Genomic DNA, 24,462 nt, shown 5'->3' with positions numbered 1-24,462 from the left:
GAGTGGCCCCGGGTACAGCCGTGGCTTTGCCTGGGCGCTCTAAACACCCTCTTCAATTACATGTGAAGCTGCTTGTGGTTCTAGCCGGTTCGTAGTTCTAACCACTGCGCGCACACACATACATACACCAACACACACACGCAACACACACACGCAACACACACACGCAACACACACACGCAACACACACACGCAACACACACACGCAACACACACACGCAACACACACACGCAACACACACACGCAACACACACACGCAACACACACACGCAACACACACAACACACAAACACAACACACCCACACACAACACACGCAACACGCACACGCCACACACACACAACACACACAACACACACACACACAACCCACACACACACATTTCGATTTCGATTTTGAAATCGATCAATCGTTCAGCCCTGCCGCAAACCTGGCCGCCCAAGTTCGATTCCCGCTCGCGGTGTGTGTGTGAGGAGCATACCTGCTAGAGGCTACCTGGGGGAGCTTTGTCTGTGTGTGGTGTGTGTAGTACATAGACACTGCTGCTGCTACTAACAGCACTTGCCCCTACAGCCCTGCTAGAGGCTACCTGGGGGAGCTTTGTCTGTGTGTGGTGTGTGTAGTACATAGACACTGCTGCTGCTACTAACAGCACTTGCCCCTACAGCCCTGCTAGAGGCTACCTGGGGGAGCTTTGTCTGTGTGGTGTGTAGTACATAGACACTGCTGCTACTAGCAGCACTTGCCCCTACAGCCCTGCTAGAGGCTACCTGGGGTAGCTGTGTCTGTGTGTGGTGTGTGTAGTACATAGACACTGCTGCTACTCGCTACTAGCAGCACTTGCCCCTACAGCCCTGCTAGAGGCTACCTGGGGTAGCTTTGTGTGTGGTGTGTGTAGTGCATAGACACTGCTGCTAGCACTTGCCCCTACAGCCCTGCTAGAGGCTACCTGGGGTAGCTTTGTGTGTGGTGTGTGTAGTACATAGACACTGCTGCTGCTACTAACAGCACTTGCCCCTACAGCCCTGCTAGAGGCTACCTGGGGGGTCTTTGTCTCTGTTGTGTGCATAAATCATTTACGCTCTTATCTGTGGCCAGGAGATGAGCCGCCCAGCCCCCTGTTGTGTGCATAACCGCGTGCTATAGGCTTGCTGCTGTGAGGGGGCAGGGTGAGCTGCGTGGTACAGTACGGTACTGTACCTCTATGCTCCCACGTGTTGCCTCCTCCCCCCAAGACAAAGCTCCACCGTGTAGCCTCCAGCAGGCCGGGGTGGGGGTGGGGAGGGGAGATGGTGGTGGTGTGGGAGGTGGTGGTGAGGGGAGATGGTGTGTGGAGGGTGGTGGTGGGTGGGTGAAGGGTGGTGGTGGTGGGTGGTGGTGGAGGTGTGGGAGGTGGTGGTGGTGTGGGAGGTGGTGGTGAGGGGAGATGGTGTGTGGAGGGTGGTGGTGGGTGGGTGGAGGGTGGGTGGGTGGAGGGTGGTGGGTGGTTGAAGGAGGGTGGTGGTGGAGGTGTGGGTGGTGGTGGAGGTGTGGGAGGTGGTGGTGGTGTGGGAGGTGGTGGTGGGTGGGTGGGTGGTGGAGGGTGGTGGTGGTGGGTGAAGGGTGGTGGGTGGTTGAAGGAGGGTGGTGGTGGTGGTGGTGGAGGTGTGGGTGGTGGTGGAGGTGTGGTGGGTGGAGGAGGGTGGTGGGTGGGTGGAGGAGGGTGGTGGGTGGTGGGTGAAGGGTGGTGGTGGGTGGAGATGGTGTGTGGAGGTAGGTGGAGGTGGTGGGTGGGTGGGTGGGTGAAGGGTGGTGGTGGGTGGAGATGGAGGGTGGTGGTGGGTGGAGATGGAGGGTGGTGGTGGGTGGAGATGGAGGGTGGTGGTGGGTGGAGATTGTGTGTGGGGATGGGTGGAGGAGGTTGGTGGTGGTGGTGGGTGAAGGGTGGTGGGTGTTTGAAGGAGGGTGGTGGTGGAGGTGTGGGTGGTGGTGGTGGTGTGGGAGGTGGTGGTGGTGTGGGAGGTGGTGGTGGTGTGGGAGGTGGTGGTGGGTGAAGGGTGGTGGGTGTTTGAAGGAGGGTGGTGGTGGAGGTGTGGGTGGTGGTGGTGGTGTGGGAGGTGGTGGTGGTGGGTGGGTGAAGGGTGGTGGTGTGGGAGGTGGTGGTGGTGTGGGAGGTGGTGGTGGTGTGGGAGGTGGTGGTGGTGGGTGGGTGAAGGGTGGTGGTGTGTGGAGGTGGTGGGTGGGTGGGTGGAGATGGTGTGTGGAGGTGGTGAGTGGGTGGAGGAGGGTGGTGGAGGGTGAAGGGTGGTGGATGGGTAAAGGAGGGTGGTGGTGGGTGGTTGGGTGGAGGGTGGTGGTGGAGGGTGGTGGTGGTGGATGAAGGAGGGTGGTGGGTGGAGGGTGGAGGGTGATGGTGAGTGGGGGAGGAGGAGAGTGATGTGGGAGGTGGTGGTAGAGGTTGTGGTGGTGGTGGGTGGAGTGGCGTTGGAAATGATGGTGGGTGGTGATAGGGGAGGTGGTGTGGCATTGTGGTGGTGGTCGTGGTGTGTCATGGTGGAGGTGGTGGTGTGTCATGGTGGTGGTGGTGGTGGTGGTGGTGTGGGGAGGTGGTGGTGGTGTGGCATTGTGGTGGTGGTGTGGCATTGTGGTGGTGGTGTGGCATTGTGGTGGTGGTGTGGCATTGTGGTGTGGCATTGTGGTGGTGGTGTGGCATTGTGGTGGTGGTGTGGCATTGTGGTGGTGGCGTGGCATTGTGGTGGTGGCGTGGCATTGTGGTGGTGGTGTGGCATGGTGGTGTTGCATGGTGGAGGTGGTGGTGGTGGTGGTGTGGCATGGTGGAGGTTGAACGCGACACGTGTGTGTGTGTGTGTACGTGCAGAGTGTCCGTGTGGTGATGAAGAAGAAAGGGCTTGGCGAGGCAGACTCGTCTCCCGGCTACGCGCCACTGCGTTACACGGGGTGATGGGGGTGGTGGTGGTGGTGATGGGGGTGATGGGGGTGGTGGGGGTAATGGTGATGATGGGGGTAATGGTGATGATGGGGGTAATGGTGATGATGGGGGTGATGGGGGTGGTGATGGGGGTGATGGTGGTGATGGGGGTGATGGGGGTGGTGGTGGTGATGGGGGTGATGGGGGTGGTGGTGGTGATGGGGGTGATGGGGGTGGTGGTGGTGATGGGGGTGATGGGGGTGGTGGTGGTGATGGGGGTGATGGGGGTGGTGGGGGTGATGGGGGTGGTGGTGGTGGTGGTGGTGGTGATGGGGGTGATGGGGGTGATGGGGGTGGTGGTGGTGGTGGTGGTGATGGGGGTGGTGGTGGTGATGGGGGTAATGGTGATGATGGTGGTGATGGGGGTGGTGGTGATGATGGTGGTGATGGGGGTAATGGTGATGATGGGGGTGATGGGGGTGATGGTGGTGATGGGGGTAATGGTGATGATGGGGGTGATGGGGTTGGTGGGGGTGATGGTGATGGGGGTGGGGGTGGGGATGGGGATGGGGGTGGTGGTGGTGATGGGGGTGATGGTGATGATGGGGGTGATGGTGATGATGGGGTTGGTGGTGGTGATGGGGGTGGTGGTGGTGATGGGGGTGGGGATGGTGGTGGTGATGGGGGGTAATGGGGGTGGGGGTGATGGGGGTGATGGTGATGGGGTTGGTGGTGGTAATGGGGTTGGGGGTAATGGGGGTGGTGATGGTGATGGTGATGGGGGTGGTGATGGTAATGGGGGATGGGGGTGATTGTGGTAGCTGCACCATTTTGAATTTGTACTCCACGCGTAAACAGCGTGGGGGAGGGGGAGGAGGAGGTGGTGGTGGTGGTGGCAGAGGAGGTGGTGGTGGTGGTGGCACAGGAGGTGGTGGTGGTGGTGGCAGAGGAGGTGGTGGTGGTGGTGGCAGAGGAGGTGGTGGTGGTGGTGGCAGAGGAGGTGGTGGTGGTGGTGGCAGAGGAGGTGGTGGTGGTGGTGGCAGAGGAGGTGGTGGTGGTGGTGGCAGAGGAGGTGGTGGTGGTGGTGGCAGAGGAGGTGGTGGTGGTGGTGGCAGAGGAGGTGGTGGTGGTGGTGGCAGAGGAGGTGGTGGTGGTGGTGGCAGAGGAGGTGGTGGTGGTGGTGGCAGAGGAGGTGGTGGTGGTGGTGGCAGAGGAGGTGGTGGTGGTGGTGGCAGAGGTGGTGGTGGTGGTGGTGGCAGAGGTGGTGGTGGTGGTGGTGGCAGAGGTGGTGGTGGTGGTGGTGGCAGAGGTGGTGGTGGTGGTGGTGGCAGAGGTGGTGGTGGTGGTGGTGGCAGAGGTGGTGGTGGTGGTGGTGGCAGAGGTGGTGGTGGTGGTGGGCAGAGGTGGTGGTGGTGGCAGAGGTGGTGGTGGCAGAGGTGGTGGTGGTGGCAGAGGTGGTGGTGGTGGCAGAGGTGGTGGTGGTGGCAGAGGTGGTGGTGGTGGCAGAGGTGGTGGTGGTGGCAGAGGTGGTGGTGGTGGCAGAGGTGGTGGTGGTGGCAGAGGTGGTGGTGGTGGCAGAGGTGGTGGTGGTGGCAGAGGTGGTGGTGGTGGCAGAGGTGGTGGTGGTGGCAGAGGTGGTGGTGGGGCAGAGGTGGTGGTGGGTGGTGGTGGTGGTGGCAGAGGTGGTGGTGGGGTGGTGGTGGTGGCAGAGGTGGTGGTGGTGGCAGAGGTGGTGGTGGTGGCAGAGGTGGTGGTGGTGGCAGAGGAGGTGGTGGCAGAGGAGGTGGTGGCAGAGGAGGTGGTGGCAGAGGAGGTGGTGGCAGAGGAGGTGGTGGCAGAGGAGGTGGTGGCAGAGGAGGTGGTGGCAGAGGAGGTGGTGGTAGCAGTGGTGGTGGTGGCAGAGGTGGTGGTGGTGGCGGTGGCAGAGGTGGTGGCGGTGGCAGAGGTGGTGGTGGTGGTGGTGGTGGTGGCAGAGGTGGTGGTGGTGGTGGCGGAGGTGGTGGTGGAGGTGGTGGAGGTGGTGGAGGTGGTGGAGGTGGTGGAGGTGGTGGTGATTGTGGTGATTGTGGTGATTGTGGTGGAGATAGAGATGGTGGTGGTGGTGGTAGAGGAGGAGGTGGAGGAGATGGTGGTGGTGGTGGTGGTGGTAGAGGAGGAGGTGGAGATGGTGGTGGTGGTGGAGATGGTGGTGGTGGTGGAGATGGTGGTGGTGGTGGAGATGGTGGTGGTGGTGGAGATGGTGGTGGTGGTGGAGATGGTGGTGGTGGTGGAGATGGTGGTGGTGGTGGAGATGGTGGTGGTGGTGGTGGAGGAGGTGACCATGGTCGAGATGGTGGTGGTGGTGGAGATGGTGGAGGAGGTGACGACGATGAGGGTGATCCCTGCCCAGTTCCGGCCCAGCCTCTGGCTCGAGTCACCCATGCCTCTGTGACCCCCCCACCCCCCACCACCCCCCACCCCTCGTGTTGCTGGGGTTGGTGGGACTCTGATTGATGGCAGGAATGCGGCATGCGGGTCGGGAGGGAGGGAGGGAGGGAGGGGGGTGGTGATGGTGGAATTTTAATTTGCATTTCCACCAGCAATTAGCGAGCACACAGACGCGCATATGCGCATACACACACACGCACACACAGACAAAGATCCCCCGTGTAGCCTTAACAGACTGTAGGGGCAAGTGCTGTTAGTAGCAGCAGCAGTGTCTATGTACTACACACACACACGCACACACAGACAAAGATCCCCCGTGTAGCCTTAACAGACTGTAGGGGCAAGTGCTGTTAGTAGCAGCAGCAGTGTCTATGTACTACACACACACGCACACACAGACAAAGATCCCCCGTGTATCCTTAACAGACTGTAGGGGCAAGTGCTGTTAGTAGCAGCAGCAGTGTCTATGTACTACACACACACGCACACACAAGACAAAGATCCCCCGTGTAGCCTTAACAGACTGTAGGGGCAAGTGCTGTTAGCGAGTAGCACCTATGAAGGCCGGCACGGCACACGAGGGGATGGGTGGGTGGCCAGCACCACGCCCGGCCGCCTTTGTCTCCCCAGTGGCGATGTTTTACACACCGCACCAGGTACTCATTTGAGGCTGAGTCGACCTCGGGGAGGCCCAGGACCGGTTCAGATAATCGTCACTGGTGGTGTTGGCCGTGAGCGGGAATCGAACCCGTGTTGCCGGGTTCATAGCGCAGTGCGCTAACCACTACACTGCCTGTGTACGCGTGTGTGGTGTGTGGGGAGCGGTGGCGCAGCGGTTAGCGCTACGCCGCGCTACGAACCCGTCAACCCCGAGGTTCGATTCTCACTCACGGCCAACATCGGTGACGATATCACTGGTCAACACACTTTTTCTGGCACGAGGTATTCCAACGGGTTATAAGGTAATTTTTGAGGTGCCGATTCCAAATCTTGGCATCAGTTTTTGTCCGTCACATCAGGTTTTTGAGATATCAAATTGCATTTTCAATAAACTGCGGAAGAAAAATATTAAATAAATGTGGATATCATCTTCTTGGTTCTTTCGGTAAAGTCATCACGTAGAATGGAAATAATAAAATAATAAAAATAAAACATAATATAATAATTCTCACGACGTTTCGGCCACCTGAGGACGGCTACTTGCGTTGTGGCCGAAACGTCGTGAGAATTATTTTATTATGTTGTATTTTTCTTATTTTATTACTTCCCTTCTACGTGATGACTTTACCGAAAGAACCAAGAAGATAAATCTCTGCAGTCACGAAAGCTTTAAATCGAAATTCAAATGTGGATATCTACATGAAATGATATTCTAAACACACTATCCAAAAAATACAGCGCCACCGTATTTTAACACTAAAGCAGTCACTGACTCGCAACCACTCGCAATCATAAGTGACAGAGTTAATTTCGGGTAAAATCAATGAAAACGGGGTATGCCGATAGCATAAAAACGAGATGTGATCGAGCAAATCCGAGATCAGATTTGGAATCGGCACCCTGAAATTATTCTAGAACAGCTGCAAAAGTCCAGGGCCAGAATTTTTTTGTTTGTTGACCAGTGTTATCCAGACCGGTCCAGGGCCTCCCCTAGGTCGACTCGGCCTCAAATGAGTACCTGGTGTAGCGGTGTGTACTCAACATGGCTACTGGGGGGGAGACAAAGGCGGTCGGGCGTGGTGCTGGCCACCCACCCCCCTTCTGTGTGTGCTGCTTGCTAACAGCACTTGCCCCTACAGTCCGTTACAGGCTACACGCCAGAGGTCGCAAACGGGTTTTGATTCCTTACCCGTACCCGGCCGCACCCTTACCCTACCCGTGCCCGGCCGGGTACGGGTAGGGTACGGGTATCGGGTACCTGATTGCGACCTCTGGGATGAAGCCATGTTGCAGGCGCGGGTGGGTTGATTCTAGGAACTTGAATTGTGAGAAGAGACAAGACGTTGGGAAATGAGTGACAAACGGTGACTCACCAGTGACTCACGGCCTACCCGTAGCAGTACCTGGCTGCACCAGGGTCGCAAACTCTTCCACCCACTCACCCACGCACTCACCCACGCACCCACTTACTCACCCACTCTACCCATTCACCCACTCACTCACCCACTCACCCACTCACCCACTCACCCACGCACCCACTCACCCACTTACTCACCCACCAACCAGAGGTCGCAAACGGGTTTTGATTCCTTACCCGTACCCGGCTGCACCAGGGTCGCAAATGGGTACCCGTACCCGGCCGGGTAGGGTACGGGTATCGGGTAGGGTAGGGTACGGGTATCGGGTAGGGTACGGGTATCGGGTATCCGATTGCGACCTCTGGGATGAAGCCACGTTGCAGGCGCGGGTGGGTTGATTCTAGGAACTTGAATTGTGAGAAGAGACAAGACGTTGGGAAATGAGTGACAAACGGTGACTCACCAGTGACTCACGGCCTACCCGTACCCGGCCGCACCAGGGTCGCAAACTCTTCCACTCACTCTACCCACTCACCCACTCACTCACCCACTCACCCACGCACCCACTCACCCACTTACTCACCCACCAACCAGAGGTCGCAAACTCTTCCACTCACTCTACCCATTCACCCACTCACTCACCCACTCACCCACTCACCCACTCACCCACGCACCGACTCACCCACTTACTCACCCACCAACCAGAGGTCGCAAACGGGTTTTGATTCCTTACCCGTACCCGGCCGCACCAGGGTCGCAAATGGGTACCCGTACCCGGCCGTACCCGTACCCTACCCGTGCCCGGCCGGGTACGGGTAGGGTACGGGTATCGGGTACCTGATTGCGACCTCTGGGATGAAGCCACGTTGCAGGCGCGGGTGGGTTGATTCTAGGAACTTGAATTGTGAGAAGAGACAAGACGTTGGGAAATGAGTGACAAACGGTGACTCACCAGTGACTCACGGCCTACCCGTACCTGGCCGGGTACGGGTAGCCGGGTATCGGGGAGGGTACGGGTTCATCTTCTTGGTTCTTTCGGTAAAGTCACGTAGAAGGGAAGTAATAAAATAATAAAAATAAAACATAATAAAACAATTCTCACGACGTTTCGGCCACAACGCAAGCAGCCGTCCTCAGGTGAAAACCAGGTCCGTCGAGGCGACAGAGTCTGAATGAAACAGCACACGGGCTTGGAGCATATATATAAGCTGGGCGCATTGACAAAGGAATTTGCATATCAACAGGAATTTAGCATATTTATGGGAAATGCAGGAATGTGATTAGTACTGCATATGCATGTGCATTATGCAGGATTAACAGCATCAAAGGGAGCTGCAGTTACTGCTGCCGCAGCAGCTGCTGCCGCTGCTGCAGTTTCTGCTGCTGCTGCAGTTGCCGCTGCTGCTGCACTTGCTGCTGCTGCTGCACTTGCTGCTGCTGCTGCACTTGCTGCTGCTGCTGCACTTGCTGCTGCTGCTGCACTTGCTGCTGCTGCTGCACTTGCTGCTGCTGCTGCACTTGCTGCTGCTGCTGCACTTGCTGCTGCTGCTGCACTTGTTGCTGCTGCTGCACTTGCTGCTGCTGCTGCACTTGTTGCTGCTGCTGCACTTGCTGCTGCTGCTGCAGAGGGTACGGGTATCGGGTACCCGGTTGCGATGTGATCGATCCATCTCGAACTCGTACATTCATACAATGAGTCGATTTTCAAAAGTGAAACGCAACCGTGGGGATTGATTGTATAAGGGTTTTCGGTTGAAGTGACGGACCGATATTTTGGGTAAGATTTTATTTGAAATGTCCACGAGGAAACTGGCTTGCGCGTGTGACGTGGCCCACCGGGAATGATCTCTGTAGCTCGTCAATTTGTTCGCAAATTGATACGCTGCTAAAGGTGAAAATCAATCGTGGGTTGTGTGGATTTTGTGGGATTTAGTTTAAGTAATTTAGCCATCATTAGTGGAATTATTTATTGTATTTCTATATACCAAGCTAGCGTCTGAATGTGATTATCTCTCTAACTTGGGTCATTCTCCAATGAGTCGCTTTTAAAGGTGAAAATCAACCGTGCATGGGTTGTGTGGGTTTGGGATTTCGTTTAAGTAACATAGCCATCATTAGTGGAATTATTTCTTGTCTTTCTACCACAGTTAGTGCGTGTGTGTGTTACGTGCAGTGTGTGAATGTGTGTGTGTGTGTTACGTGTACCACAGATACCTAACTCGGTCATTTACAATGAGTCGGTTTTAAAGGCGAAAAGCAACCACGGGTTGTGTGGGTTTGGTGGGATTTAGTTGAACGTAGCCATCATTAGTGGAATTATTTATTGTATTTCTACTACAGTTAGTGTGTGTGTGTATAATGTGTACCACAGATACCTAACTCGGTCATTTACAACGAGTAGCTTTTTAAAGGTGAAAAACAACCGTCGGTTGCAAGTTTAGTGGGATTTAGTTGAAGTAACGAAGCCATCATTCGTGGAATTCTTTCTTGTATTTCTACTACGATTAGTGTGTATAACGTTTACCACTGATGTCTAACTCGGTCATTTATGCAATGAGTCAGTTTTAAAGGTGAAAAACAACCGTGGATTGCAAGTTTAGTGGGATTTAGTTGAACGTAGCGATCATTAGTGGAATTCTTTATTGTCTTTCTACCACAGTTAGTGCGTGTGTGTGTTACGTGCAGCGTGTGTGTGTGTGTGACGTGTACCACAGATACCTAACTCGGTCATTTTACAATGAGTCGGTTTTAAAGGTGAAAAACAACCGCGGGTTTGGTGGGATTTAGTTTAAAATGTAGCCATCATTAGTGGAATTCTTTCTTGTATTTCTATCACAGTTAGTGCGTGTGTGTATTACGTGTACTACAGATACCTAGCTCGGTCATTTACAATGAGTAGCTTTTAAAAGGTGAAAAACAACCACGGGTTGTGTGGGTTTGGTGGGATTTAGTTGAAGTAATGTAGCGATCATTAGTGGAATTCTTTATTGTATTTCTACCACAGTTAGTGCGTGTGTGTGTTACGTGCAGCGTGTGTGTGTGTAACGTGTACTACAGATATCCAACTCGGTCATTTTACAATGAGTCGCTTTTAAAGGTGAAAAACAACCACGGGTTTGGTGGGATTTAGTTTAAAATGTAGCCATCATTAGTGGAATTCTTTCTTGTATTTCGACTATTAGCGTGTGTGTTACGTGCAGTGTGTATGTGTGTGACGTGTACCACAGATACCTAACTCGGTCATTTTACAATGAGTCGGGTTTAAAGGTGAAAAACAACCGCGGGTTTGGTGGGATTTAGTTTAAAATGTAGCCATCATTAGTGGAATTCTTTCTTGTATTTCTATCACAGTTAGTGCGTGTGTGTATTACGTGTACTACAGATACCTAGCTCGGTCATTTTACAATGAGTAGCTTTTAAAAGGTGAAAATCAACCACGGGTTGTGTGGGTTTGGTGGGATTTAGTTGAACGTAGCCATCATTAGTGGAATTATTTCTTGTATTTCTATATACCAAGCTAGTGTCCGAATGTGATTATCTCTCTAACTTGGGTCATTTATGCAACGAGTCGCTTTTAAAAGGTGAAACACAACCGTGGGTTGCAAGTTTAGTGGGATTTAGTTGAAGTAACGAAGCCATCATTAGTGGAATTCTTTATTGTATTTCTACCACAGTTGGTGTGTGTGTGTGTGTAATGTGTACTACAGATGTCTAACTCGGTCATTTACAATGAGTCGCTTTTAAAGGCGAAAAGCAACCGCGGGTTGTGTGGGTTTGGTGGGATTTAGTTGAACGTAGCCATCATTAGTGGAATTATTTATTGTATTTCTATATACCAAGCTAGCGTCCGTATGTCATTATCTCTCTAACTTGGGTCATTTTACAACGAGTCGCTTTTAAAGGCGAAAAGCAACCACGGGTTTGGTGGGATTTAGTTTAAAATGTAGCCATCATTAGTGGAATTCTTTCTTGTATTTCTATCACAGTTAGTGCGTGTGTGTATTACGTGTACCACAGATACCTAACTCGGTCATTTACAATGAGTAGCTTTTTAAAGGTGAAAAACAACCACGGGTTGTGTGGGTTTGGTGGGATTTAGTTGAAGTAATGTAGCGATCATTAGTGGAATTCTTTCTTGTATTTCTACTACGATTAGTGTGTATAACGTTTACCACTGATGTCTAACTCGGTCATTTATACAATGAGTCGGTTTTAAAGGTGAAAAACAACCGTGGATTGCAAGTTTAGTGGGATTTAGTTGAAGTAATGTAGCCATCATTAGTGGAATTCTTTCTTGTATTTCTATTACGATTAGTGCGTATAACGTTTACCACTGATGTCTAACTCGGTCATTTATACAATGAGTCGGTTTTAAAGGTGAAAAACAACCGTGGATTGCAAGTTTAGTGGGATTTAGTTGAACGTAGCGATCATTAGTGGAATTCTTTATTGTATTTCTACCACAGTTAGTGCGTGTGTGTTACGTGCAGTGTGTGTGTGTGTAACGTGTACCACAGATGTCCAACTAGGTCATTTTACAATGAGTCGCTTTTAAAGGTGAAAAACAACCACGGGTTGTGTGGGTTTGGTGGGATTTAGTTTAAAATGTAGCCATGATTAGTGGAATTCTTTCTTGTATTTCTATCACAGTTAGTGCGTGTGTGTATTACGTGTACTACAGATACCTAACTCGGTCATTTACAATGAGTAGCTTTTAAAGGTGAAAAACAACCCCGTGGGTTGTGTGGGTTTGGTGGGATTTAGTTTAAAATGTAGCCATCAGTGGAATTCTTTCTTGTATTTCTATCACAGTTAGTGCGTGTGTGTATTACGTGTACCACAGATACCTAACTCGGTCATTTACAATGAGTAGCTTTTTAAAGGTGAAAAACAACCACGGGTTGTGTGGGTTTGGTGGGATTTAGTTGAACGTAGCAAACATCAGTGGAATTATTTATTGTATTTCTATACCAAGCTAGCGTCCGTATGTCATTATCTCTCTAACTTGGGTCATTTATACAATGAGTCGCTTTTAAAAGGTGAAAATCAACCGTGCATGGGTTGTGTGGGTTTGGTGGGATAAAGTAGCAATAATTAACGGAATTCAAATTTTTTATTGACACAATCCAGGGCAAGCTTGCTGTCTGTCTGTGTGTAATGTATGCCGTGGATTATCTCTAGCCTGGCCATGTATACAATGAGTAGCTTTTAAAGATGAAAAGCAACTGTGGGATTGGGTGCGTTTTGTGTAGGGCTTAGTTGAAGTGGTGACCGAGTGTTGTTGGTTGGTAATATTTTATTTTAAATATCCACAAGAAACTGGCATGCGCGCTTGTAACCGTGTGTACCCATTGATGTCTCCAGCTCGTCAATTTTCACGGCAATGGGTAGCTTTTTTAAATCCTTTATATTAAGTTCGCATGCTTGCTTGCTTGCGCGCTTATGACCGTGCAAATCTTTCGGTCGTTTTTTAACCCACTTCCCGTGATCCAATCGAGCTGACATTTTCCACCCAGACTCGTTGTGCGTGACAATTAATGTTCGTGAAATTTTTTTCCCCAAAATTTTACACTTTTTAGGAAAAAATAAATAATATTTAATTACCAATTGCTTAATGGTGGCAGACAATCATCTGACCCATAGGTGGCAGCCATCTCAATCCAGAGGACGAGAGGACTCTAGCCGCCACGCATATAAAGGATTTATAGTGAAAAACTTTGTTTTTACGGGTAAATTATTATTTTTTGCATTTCCAGCGGGAATTGGCACAAGTGTGCCATGCATTTTTCTCTCGCTCTGTCATTTCTATACAGGAGCGGGCAGATTTTAAATGTGGAAATCAACCGTGGGTTTGGTAGGGATTTGGTGAAGAAATCTGACTGTTTCGTTCCTTTTCGATTTAAAGCTTCTTTCGTGACTGCAGGGTTTCATCTTCTTGGTTCTTTTGGTAAAGTCATCACGTAGAAGGGAAATAATAAAATAATAAAAATAAACCATAATAAAATACAATTCTCACGACGTTTCGGCCACAACGCAAGCAGCCGTCCTCAGGTGAAGAACAGGTCTGTCGGAAAGACAGCGTCTGATGAGAACAGGTCTGTCGGAAAGACAGCGTCTGAATGAACACCACCAAGCTTGGCAGCGTATATACTTACATATATACTTAAATATACGCTGCCAAGCTTGGTGGTGTTCAGAAGAACAGGTCTGTCAGAAAGACAGCCTCTGAATGAGAAGAACAGGTCTGTCGGAAAGACAGCGTCTGAATGAGCACCACCAGGCTTGGCAGCGTATATACTTAAATATATACTTAAATATACGCTGCCAAGCTTGGTGGTGTTCAGAAGAACAGGTCTGTCGGAAAGACAGCGTCTGAATGAGCACCACCATGCTTGGCAGCGTACATTTAAGCTGCTGGGTTAGAGGGGGAATGGCGCCTTGACAAAGGAATTTGCATATCAACAGATATGCTGCCAAGCTTGGTGATGCTCATTCAGACGCTGTCTTTCCGACAGACCTGTTCTTCACCTGAGGACGGCTGCTTGCGTTGTGGCCGAAACGTCGTGAGAATTGTATTTTATTATGTTTTATTTTTAAATCCTTTATATTAAGTTTGCTTGCTTGCTTGCTTGCTTACGACCGTGCAAATCTTTCGGTCGTTTTTTAACCCACTTCCCGTGATCCAATTGAGCTGACATTTTGCACACAGACTCGTTGTGCGTGACAATTAATGTTCGTGGAAAAAAATCCTAAATTTTACACCTTTTAGGAATTTTTTAAAAATATTTAATTACCAATTGCTTAATGGTGGCAGACAATCATCTGACCCATAGGTCGCAGCCATCTCAAGCCAGAGGACGAGAGGACTCTAGCCGCCCATTTCAAAGACCAATGTGGGCTGGGTTGTGGCCCATTGAACACGCATATCAAGGATTTATAGTGAAAAACTTTGTTTTTACGGGTTAGTTTTTTATTATTTTATAATTTCCCTTCTACGTGACGACTTTACCGAAAGAACCAAGAAGACACCGGTTATCCTGTCGCACTCCACGTCTGTCTCTCTCCTCCGTGTCTCCCCACCACCACCACCACCACGCATTCTGCCCCCCCCCCTCTCTCCCCGCGCCACACGGTAGAAGCATCTGCCTCTCCCTCTCTCCGTGCGTCTTTTATCGGCCATCGCATCCGGACAAAAGTCTCCACTATCGATCGGGGAGAGAGGAGGGGGAGAAAGGGAGACGCTCACTCACCCCCTCTCGCAACGCTCAGCGTCGTTCACCCAGCGTCGCTCACCCAGCGTCGCTCACCCACTCGTCCACCCCGTCCACTCACTCACCCACTCACCCACTCACCCGTGACCTTGGCTCGCTCACTCACTCACTCCACACTCACTCACTCACCTCACTCACTCACCCCGTCCACTCACTCACCCGTGACCTTGACTCACTCACTCGCTATGCTCTCGCTCACCCCACTCGCTCACCCCGTCCACTCGCTCGCCCAGCGTCGCTCGCCCAGCGTCGCTCACCCACTCGTCCACCCCGTCCACTCACTCACCCACTCACCCGTGACCTTGGCTCGCTCACTCACTCACTCCACTCTCACTCACTCGCATCACTCACTCACCCCACTCACCCACCCCGTCCACTCACTCGCTCGCCCCACTCGCTCACCCCGCTCACCCCACTCACTCACCCAGCGTCGCTCACCCCATCCACTCACTCACCCGTGACCTTGCCTCGCTCACTCACTCACTCCACTCTCACTCGCTCACCCCACTCACCCCGCGTTCACTCTCACTCACCCCACTCGCTCACCCCACTCACCCCGCGTTCACTCTCACTCCCCCCCCTCGCTCACCCCACTCACCCCGCGTTCACTCTCACTCACCCCACTCGCTCACCCCACTCACCCCGCGTTCACTCACTCACTCGCTTCACTCTCACTCACCCCACTCACTCGCTCACTCACCCACTCACTCGCCCCACTCACTCACTCGCCCCACTCACTCGCCCCAATCACTCACTCGCCCCAATCACTCACTCGCCCACCCCGTCCACTCGCTCGCCCCACTCGCTCGCCCCACTCACCCCGCGTTCACTCTCACTCACCCCACTCGCTCACCCCACTCACCCCGCGTTCACTCACTCACTCGCTTCACTCTCACTCACCCCACTCACTCGCTCACTCACCCACTCACTCGCCCCACTCACTCACTCGCCCCACTCACTCGCCCCAATCACTCACTCGCCCCAATCACTCACTCGCCCACCCCGTCCACTCGCTCGCCCCACTCGCTCGCCCCACTCACCCCGCGTTCACTCTCACTCACCCCACTCGCTCACCCCACTCACCCCGCGTTCACTCACTCACTCGCTTCACTCTCACTCACCCACTCACTCGCTCACTCACCCCACTCACTCGCCACACTCACCACTCGCCCCCACTCACTCGCCCAACACTCAACTCGCCCCCAATCACTCACTCGCCCACACCGTCCACGCTCGCCCCACTCGCTGCCACACTCGCTCGCCCCACTCGCTCGCCCCCACTCACTCGGCCCCACTCGCTCGCCCCACTCGCTCGCCCCACTCGCTCGCCCCACTCGCTCGCCCCACTCGCTCGCCCCACTCGCTCGCCCCACTCGCTCGCCCCACTCGCTCGCCCCACTCGCTCGCCCACTCGCTCGCCCCCCACTCGCTCGCCCCAACTCGCTCGCCCCCACTCGCTCGCCCACTCGCTCGCCCCACTCGCTCGCCCCACTCGCTGCCCCACTCGTCGCCCCACTCGCTCGCCCCCACTCGGCTCGCCCCCACTCGCTCGCCCCACTCGCTCGCCCCACTCGCTCGCCCCACTCGCTCGCCCCACTCGCTCGCCCCACTCGCTCGCCCCACTCGCTCGCCCCACTCGCTCGCCCCACTCGCTCGCCCCACTCGCTCGCCCCCACTCGCTCGCCCCACTCGCTCGCCCCACTCGCTCGCCCCACTCGCTCGCCCCACTCGCTCGCCCCACTCGCTCGCCCCACTCGCTCGCCCCACTCGCTCGCCCCACTCGCTCGCCCCACTCGCTCGCCCCACTCGCTCGCCCCACTCGCTCGCCCCACTCGCTCGCCCCACTCGCTCGCCCCACTCGCTCGCCCCACTCGCTCGCCCCACTCGCTCGCCCCACTCGCTCGCCCCACTCGCTCGCCCCACTCGCTCGCCCACTCGCTCGCCCCACTCGCTCGCCCCACTCGCTCGCCCCACTCGCTCGCCCCACTCGCTCGCCCCGCTCGCTCGCCCCGCTCACAGGCACCATATCTCAGGTGACATCTCCCGCCCACCCCTCTCTCCATCTGCCAGCCCCTCTGTCCCCTACTGCCACTCCTAGGCAGCCAGGGTGTGTGTGTGGGTGGCTCTGTGTGTGTGTGGGTGGCTCTGTGTGTGTGTGGGTGTCTCTGTGCGTGTGGGTGTCTCTGTGTGTGGGTGGGTGTCTGGGTATCTCGGTGGGTGTGTGGGTGTCTTTGTGGGTGGGTGGGGGTCTCTGTGTGTGTGGGTGGATGTCTCTGTGTGTGTGTCTGTGTGTCTCTCTCTCTGTGTGTGTGTGTGGCCTTAACTTGCACATAGCCTGGCACAAGCGCCGTGGTTGACTCAATCTCAAAATGAGTAACCTGGTGCAGTAGTGTAGTAAACATCGCCACTGGGGAGACAAAGGCGGCCGGGCGTGGTGCTGGCCACCCACCCCCTCGTGTGTAGCCACAGTGCCGGTAGCCTTCATAGGTGCTGCTACTCGCTAACAGCACTTGCCCCTACAGTCTGTTACAGGCTACACGGGGGATTTTTGCATTTGGGGGAGAATTGAGCTCTGAGCCTCAACTCGGTCGCTCCGTTTCGTTTTTGTTTTCAACTACCACCGCTACACCAGGTACTCATTTGAGGCCGAGTCGACCTAGGGGAGGCCCTGGACTGGTCTGGATAACACTGGTCAACAAATAAAAAAAATTCTGGCCTGGACTTTTGCAGCTGTTCTAGACTAATTTCAGGGTGCCGATTACAAATCTGATCTCAGATTTGCTCTATGATATCTCGTTTTTGTGCTATCGGCATACCCCGTTTTCATTGATTTTACCCGAAATTAACTCTGTCACTTATGATTGCGAGTTGTTGCGAGTCAGTGACTGCTTTAGTGTTAAAATATGGTGCTGTGTTTTTAGGATAGTGTGTTTATAATATTACTTCATGTAGATATCCACATTTGAATTTCGATGTAAAGCTTTCGTGACTGCAGGGATTCATCTTCTTGGTTCTTTCGGTAAAGTCGTCACGTAGAAGGGAAGTAATAAAATAATAAAAATACAACACAATAAAATACAATTCTCACGACGTTTCGGCCACAACGCAAGTAGCCGTCCTCAGGTGGCCGAAACGTCGTGAGAATTATTATATTATGTTTTATTTTTATTATTTTATTATTTCCATTCTACGTGATGACTTTACCGAAAGAACCAAGAAGATGAATCCACATTTATTTAATATTTTTCTTCCGCAGTTTTTATTGAAAATGCAATTTTTGACATCTCAAAAACCTGATGTGATGGACAAAAACTGATGCCAGATTTGGAATCAGCACCCCAACAATTACGTTAACACCGTTGGAATACCTCATGCCAGAAAAAGTGTGTTGACCAGTGATATTTTATTTGTACCAGATGTGAGGCTTCCACCTGAGCTACTCTGTAGCTCTTACTGGTAGGAAACCTCCTGGTTACACCAGCCCACAGGGGATTGTTGTGTCCGTCCGTCGTGCATCCAAATATGGGAGGGGCTGGGTGGGGAGGGGCTGGGTGGGGAGGGAGGGGCTGGGTGGGGAGGGAGGGGCTGGGTGGGGAGGGAGGGGCTGGGTGGGGAGGGAGGGGCTGGGTGGGGAGGGAGGGGGTGGGTGGGGAGGGAGGGGTGGGAGGGAGGGTGGGCTGGGTGGGGAGGGTGGGCTGGGTGGGGAGGGAGGGGGTGGGTGGGGAGGGAGGGGGTGGGGAGGGAGGGTGGGCTGGGTGGGGAGGGTGGGCTAGGTGGGGAGGGAGGGGCTGGGTGGGGAGGGAGGGGCTGGGTGGGGAGGGTGGCGAGGGGCTGGGTGGCGAGGGGCTGGGTGGCGAGGGGCTGGGTGGCGAGGGGCTGGGTGGCGAGGGGCTGGGTGGCGAGGGGCTGGGTGGCGAGGGGCTGGGTGGGGAGGGAGGGGCTGGTCACCCCGTGGTGCCCTTATAAAACTCAACGTTTCACCTACTCACTACCGGCTTGTGCCCGCCCTCACAGTCGGCCAGATTTGCTGTATACCCCACGTTGTTGCCCTGGCCCTTGTTGACCCTGCAGGTCATTGACCCAGCAGCCCAACAACGTTCCTACCAGCTCCCTCCGCAGGAGGAATGTGTTTGTCAGACGAGCGACCAGGTCACACTTCATGATGGCTTAGCTTTGCCAAGTGGGTGGTCGTGTCGGCGAGTTTGGTTTGGACGAATGGTTTGGTGGGTTGGTAAATGTGTCGAGGTGTATTTGTAAATGTGTATGGGCACGGATGGGTAACAAACACAAGGGGCATGGTTATGGCCGTACACAGAGGAGGTGCTCACTCCGACGTCCGCACCTGCATCCCCCACGGCCCCCCCCCCCCCCCCCCCCCCCGGGGGCCGATTGCTATAAAAGGTGGTGAGCCGGAGGGCTCGGGGTCGAGTGTGTCAGCTTTAACCAGCGAAGAGTGAAGACCAGCTAGAGTAGGCCCCGGAGCTCCCCTGGCTCGCTGTCCTTGTCAGGACCGACCAGGGCAAGCCGGTGGCGTGGCCCCGAGAGCCCAGACTGACGTTCTTATAAGAGGTCGGTCTGGAGTCTCAGGGTGCCGGGAATCTTAGCTTGACCAGGGCTGGGATAGATAGCCTCCCCTAGCTCTGTAGTGGAGGACCTGGGAGTAGGCTAGCCGGGGTAAACGTTGGGTCTCCCTGTTAGATGGGTGAAGGGGCTGATACCCTGGCTCCGTAAATACGTTGGTGTTAATAAATAAGTGTGCCTCCAACGACGTCGTCCGAGCCTCCTGCAACTTACTACAAATGCAATGGGTATGTGGCAGAGATCGCAAACGGGTTTTGATTCTTACCCGTACCCGGCCGCACCAGGGTCGCAAACGGGTACCCGTACCCATACCCGGCTGGGTACGGGTAGGGTACGGGTATCGGGTACCCGATTGCGACCTCTGGGATGAAGCCACGTTGCAGGCGCGGGTGGGTTGATTCTAGGAACTTGAATTGTGAGAAGAGACAAGACGTTGGGAAATGAGTGACAAACGGTGACTCACCAGTGACTCACGGCCTACCCGGCTACCCGTACCCAGCCGGGTACGGGTAGCCGGGTATCGGGTAGGGTACGGGTATCGGGTACCCGGTTGCAACCTCTGGTTGGTGGCTTGGTAAATGCAGTGGGTTGGTGGAAGGGGGTCGGTGAGTGGGTGGGCAGTCATGTGGGTCTCTCCCTCACCCCCCTCTACCCCTCTCTACCCCTCTCTACCCCTCTCTACCCCTCTCCCCTCACCTCTCTCTCTACCCCCCTCTCTCTACCCTCATTTCTCTCTCTACCCCCCTCTCTCTCTACCCCTCTAGACGCCCACACAACCACGAGCGGGGTACCAATGGGTGGCCATTCCACTTCTCGAAGTCCCGGCTACCACCACCACCACCACCTCCCTGTGCCACCACCTCTACTATCATCAGCGCTGGCAACATCAGCCCTGCCAACCACCAGGGGAGTCACGGCAACCACCAGGGGAGTCACGGCAATCACCGCAGGAACCACGGCAACCACCGGAGGAGTCACGGAAACCACCAGGGGAACCACGGCAACCACCGCAGGAACCACGGCAACCACCGGAGGAGTCAAGGCAACCACCAGAGAAACCACGGCAACCACCGCCCCCCCACCCGGAGCCACGGAAACCGAGGCTTCAGCAACCGGTGGTGATGCAACAACAACAGCAACAACAACCGGTGATGCCCCAACAACAACAACAACCGCCGGTGATGTGCAGGATCGAAATTGTGGTACGGGTGGAATTTGGACTTCTGCAACCGGTGCTCTGGGGACCGGCGCCCTGGCAACCGACACCCCCACAACAGGCGCCATGCCAACCGGCGCCATGCCAACCGACACCCTGCCAACAGGCGCCACGCCAACCGACACCCTGCCAACAGGCGCCACGCCAACCGACACCCTGCCAACCGGCGCCACGCAAACCGACACCCTGCCAACAGGCGCCACGCCAACAGTCGCCACGCCAACAGTCGCCACGCCAACAGTCGCCACGCCAACAGTCGCCACGCCAACAGTCGCCACGCCAACAGTCGCCACGCCAACAGTCGCCACGCCAACAGTCGCCACGCCAACAGTCGCCACGCCAACAGTCGCCACGCCAACAGTCGCCACGCCAACAGTCGCCACGCCAACAGTCGCCACGCCAACAGTCGCCACGCCAACAGTCGCCACGCCAACAGTCGCCACGCCAACAGTCGCCACGCCAACTGTCGCCCCGCCAACTGACGCCCCGCCAACCGACGCCCCGCCAACAGTCGCCACGCCAACCGACGCCACGCCAACCGACGCCACGGCAACAGGCGCCACGGCAACCTGCGCCCTGCCAACCGACGCCAGCATGCCAACCGATGCCCCTGCCGCATCCTTCGCCACGGCAACCGGCTCCCCGGCAACCGGCTCCCCGGCAACCCCCGTCTGTTGGTCCGATGGTCTCCTGGGAAGAGGCGTTTCGGCGACTGACTCCCCGGGTGGTGCAGCAGGGGCACGTGCAGCAGGTGCAGCAGCAGGGCCTAGTGCAGCAGGCTTTCCTGCGCCTGGTGATCCGTCAAATGGCAACCGAGGTAGCGTTGCCCTGGCAAACGTCGCCCTTGGACTACCTGCCCCGGCCAACGGAGCCCCGTTGACCGACGACCCGGAATCGGACCCTCCCTCCGAGGCTTTCCCGGCTACGCCGGGCCTCAAGCGAGGTCGCGACCCCGGGCACGGCGGCCGATCCGGTGGGCCGAGACGTCTCCACGGGCAGCAGCAGCAGCAGCAGCAGCATCAGCAGCAGCCGAGAGTTGAAGCCTTCGACCGGAACTCTGATGGCGCCCGCCCACGCGGCAGGCTGGTCGGAGGCCTGGGGGGGGTGGGGCTGGTGGGGGGAGGTGGGGGGGTGAGGCTGGTGGGGGGGGGAGGAGGAGGGATGGTCATGGGGGGGGGAGGGGGAAGAGGGGCGATGGGGGTGGGGGGTGATGGAGGAGGAGGGATGGGAGGGGGAGAGATTGTGGGAGGAGCTATGGAGCTTGTGGGAGGAGCTATGGGGCTTGGGGGCGGAGCTATGGGAGTGGGAGGAGCTATGGGAGTGGGAGGAGCTATGGGAGTGGTGGGAGGAGCTATGGAGCTTGGGGGCGGAGCCATGGGTGTGGGAGGAGCCATGGGTGTGGGAGGAGCTATGGGGGTGGTGGGAGGAGCTATGGAGCTTGGGGGTGGAGCTATGGGAGTGGGAGGGGCCATGGGAGTGGGAGGAGCTATGCAGCTTGGGGGAGGAGCTATGGAGCTTGTGGGAGGAGCTATGCAGCTTGGGGGAGGAGCTATGGGAGTGGGAGGAGCTATGGAGCTTGGAGGCGGGGCAATGGGACGAGGAGGAATGGGAATGAGAGGGGCAATGGAGCTTGGGGGAGGAGCTATGGGAGGGGGAGGAGCTATGGGCGGGGGAGGAGCTATGGGCGGGGGAGGAGCTATGGGCGGGGGAGGAGCTATGGGAGGGGGAGGAGCTATGGGAGGGGGAGGAGCTATGGGAGGGGGAGGAGCTATGGGAGGGGGAGGAGCTATGGGAGGGGGAGGAGCTATGGGAGGACCAATGGGAATGGGGGGAGGTGGACCAATGGGAATGGGTGGTGGCGGCGGCGGTGGCGGCGGTGGGGGCGGTAGCCCGGCTGTGTCGGAGGCTCGCAGCTGCCTGATTTGCGAGGACCGTGCGACGGGCCTCCACTACGGCATCGTGTCGTGTGAGGGCTGCAAGGGATTCTTCAAGCGCAGCATCTGCAACAAGCGCGTGTACCGCTGCGCGCGCGGTCGCTCGTGCGTCATGTCACGCAAGCAGCGCAACCGCTGCCAGTACTGCCGCCTGCTCAAGTGCCTGCAGATGGGCATGAACCGGAAGGGTGGGTGTGTGTGGGTGTGTGTGGGTGTGTGGGTGTGTGTGGGTGTGGGGGTGTGTGTGTGTGGGTGGGTGGGTTTGGGTGTGTGGGTGTGGGGGTGTGTGTGTGGGTGGGTGGGTTTGGGGGTGTGTGTGTGGGTGGGTGGGTTTGGGTGTGTGTGTGTGGGTGTGGGTGGGTGGGTTTGGGTGTGTGGGTGTGGGGGTGTGTGTGTGTGGGTGGGTGGGTGTGTGTGTGGGTGGGTGGGTGGGTGTGTGGGTGGGTGGGTGGGTGTGTGTGTGTGTGTGGGTGGGTGGGTGTGGTGTGGTGTGGTGTGTGGGTGGGTGTGTGTGTGTGTTGCAGAGGCTGAGTGTGGGTGTTTGTGTGGGTGGGTGGGTGTGTGTGTGTGTGTGTTGCAGAGGCTGGGTGTGTGTGTTGCAGAGGCTGGGTGTGTGTGTTGCAGAGGCTGAGTGTGGGTGTTTGTGTGGGTGCGGTGCAGAGGACACGCTGAGATTGGCCACGTGGAATGTTCGAACGCTCACTGCGGAGGAGAGGCTGCCACTCCTCTGTCAGGAGCTGGACCGTTGCCGCCTGAACCTCTGTGAATACACGAGGACATGGGCAGTTTTCCACTCGGCGGGAAACTACCAAACAACAGGGAGTGGCACTTAACGAAATAATGAAGGCGCTATGGGAGCGTGGGGGTGAGGTGCGGGAAGCTGTAAGCCCCAGGCTACTGTGGGCTCGCCTTCCCATCAACCGGAGGCGAGGAGTGGTGGTCGTGGTTACTTATGCCCCCACCGAAGACGAACATCCGTGGAGGGATGCAGACAAGGCTGAGGAGTTAGATGCCTTCAATAACCTCCTGTCACAGGTGCTGGCCAAAGTGTCCCCCTTGGGACAGAGTCATCTTGTTGGGTGACTTCAATGCCCGAGTTGGTCATGATGCTGGCACCTGGTCTGGAGTGATTGGAAGGCATGGGCCAGATCAGCTCAATAACAACGGCAGGAGGCTGCTAGATTCCTGTGCAGCCCATGGGCTTGTAATTACCAACACGTTCCGGCATCGGCGCATCCACACAACATCATGGATGCATGCCGGATCCAAGCAAGAACATCTGCTGGACTACATAGTGACGGACCAGCGGATGCGAGCCCATATCCTTGACACCAGGACCTACCGTGGAGCTGATCTGCCCTCTGACCATCGACTAGTCATCTGTAAGATGCGCCTGCCATTCTTCCACTCCGGTAGTGGGTGTACACCCAGGACCCCATTCAAACCCACTGTGTGGCCTGGCCTCGGATAGCTGATGAAAGTTGCAAGCTGAGAATTTCATCATCGCTTGCAGCTGGGGTTGGCATCGTCCCCCACTCCTGATGTCGAGGGTAAATGGGCGAGTTTTAGGACTGTGGCTCATGCAGCTGCAATGGCTGCTTTGGGTACACGGTCCAGACCTCCCACCCTCTACAGCATCCCAGGTCAGGAGAATGAGGAGGCTTACCGCAGCCTTCGCCCGGAGATCCGTGTGCGGTGCTGCGAGGATGGGAGGTGGTCGCGGGGTTTCTGTTAGGATCACAAATTGCTCCTTGGCTCCACCAAAAACAAGTATAACCCGTAAAAACAAAGTTTTTCACTATAAATCCTCTATATGCCTGGCGGCTAGAGTCCTCTCGTCCTCTGGCTTGAGATGGCTGCCACCTATGGGTCAGATGATTGCCTGCCACCATTAAGCAATTGGTAATTAAATATAATTTTTTTTTCCTAAAAAGTGTAAAATTTTGGGAAAAAAAATTCACGAAAAAATTGTCACGCACAACGAGTCTGTGTGCAAACTGTCAGCTCGATTGGATCACGGGAAGTGGGTTAAAAAAGGACCGAAAGATTTGCACGGTCGCAAGCAAGCGAACTTAATATAAAGGATTTAAAAAATAGCTTTCAGCG

The 24,462-nt window shown here is 55.4% G+C and overlaps 2 long non-coding RNA genes across 2 annotated transcripts in view; one reads left to right on the top strand and one right to left on the bottom strand.

Annotated features, from left to right (window-relative positions):
- Positions 1 to 24,462, top strand: part of LOC133339051 (uncharacterized) — a 107,001-nt gene that overhangs the window by 50,320 nt on the left and 32,219 nt on the right. The window lies entirely within an intron of this gene.
- The window catches only part of LOC133339050 (uncharacterized), a 38,033-nt gene that overhangs the window by 9,784 nt on the left and 3,787 nt on the right, over positions 1 to 24,462 (bottom strand). Inside the window, exon 2 of the long non-coding RNA XR_009754675.1 lies at positions 497 to 771. This is a non-coding gene — a long non-coding RNA (uncharacterized LOC133339050). The remainder of the gene's footprint in view (positions 1 to 496; positions 772 to 24,462) is intronic.

The sequence above is a fragment of the Lethenteron reissneri genome, unplaced genomic scaffold (assembly GCF_015708825.2).
Source record: "Lethenteron reissneri isolate LAM-NWPU_2019-01 unplaced genomic scaffold, ASM1570882v1 scaffold_1640, whole genome shotgun sequence".
Classification (NCBI taxonomy): domain Eukaryota; kingdom Metazoa; phylum Chordata; class Hyperoartia; order Petromyzontiformes; family Petromyzontidae; genus Lethenteron; species Lethenteron reissneri.
The sequence above is the reverse complement of the archived record's forward strand: the minus strand, read 5'-3'. Positions and strand labels throughout refer to the sequence as shown.